Source organism: Schistocerca gregaria, unplaced genomic scaffold, assembly GCF_023897955.1.
Source record: "Schistocerca gregaria isolate iqSchGreg1 unplaced genomic scaffold, iqSchGreg1.2 ptg000386l, whole genome shotgun sequence".
Classification (NCBI taxonomy): Eukaryota; Metazoa; Arthropoda; class Insecta; order Orthoptera; family Acrididae; genus Schistocerca; species Schistocerca gregaria.
This window is the reverse complement of record NW_026061828.1, coordinates 1,626,353-1,627,328: the sequence shown is the minus strand read 5'-3', so window position 1 is coordinate 1,627,328 and position 976 is coordinate 1,626,353.

Genomic DNA, 976 nt, shown 5'->3' with positions numbered 1-976 from the left:
CTTTCATGCAGAATCTTAAGGTCCTTGCTCATGTCCAAGGCAACAAAGCCAGCTAAAAAGTCAATAATTGATACCTAAAACTTGAATTGTACTACTTCTTACTGGCTATTACATCAACTTAGAAGCTTCATCTGTGTTCTACTATGCTGCTTTTAGTGTCTCCACATACCGCAGCACGCGACATAGCTTCGCAGACGATAAGTACAAGCGTATCAGAGAGAAGAGCGGCCAATGTGACGATCTGGCTTTAAGTCGATTCGATAACAAATGACGAAAACGGACGGATGTCTCAGGTTTTTAATACATATGAACACTTTTCACATTCTCCCGTGCAACTAGGCTGCTAGTCCTCCTTTCATGCAGAATGTTAAGCTCCTAGCTCATGTCCAAGGCAACAAAGCCAGCTAAAATGTCAATAATCGATACCTAAAACTTGAATTGTACTATTTCTTACTGGCTATTACATCAACTTAGAAGCTTCATCTGTGTTCTACTATGGTGCTTTTGGTGTCTCCACATACCGCAGTACGCGACATAGCTTTGCAAACGATAAGTACAAGCGTTTCAGAGAGAAGAGCGGCCAATGTGACGATCTGGCTTTAAGTCGATTCGATAACAAATGACGAAAACGGACTGATTTCTCAGGATTTTACTACATATGAACACTTTTCACATTCTCCCGTGCAACTCGGCTGCTAGTCCTCCTTTCATGCAGAATCTTAAGGTCCTAGCTCATGTCCAAGGCACCAAAGCCAGCTAAAAAGTCAATAATCGATACCTAAAACTTGAATTGTACTACTTCTTACTGGCTATTACATCAACTTAGAAGCTTGAACTGTGTTCTACTATGGTGAGTGCAGTGTCTGCGGATACCGCAGCACGCGACATAGCTTTGCAGACGATAAGTACCAGCGTTTCGGAGAGAAGAGCGGCCAATGTGACGATCTGGCTTTAAGTCAATTCGATAACAAATGAC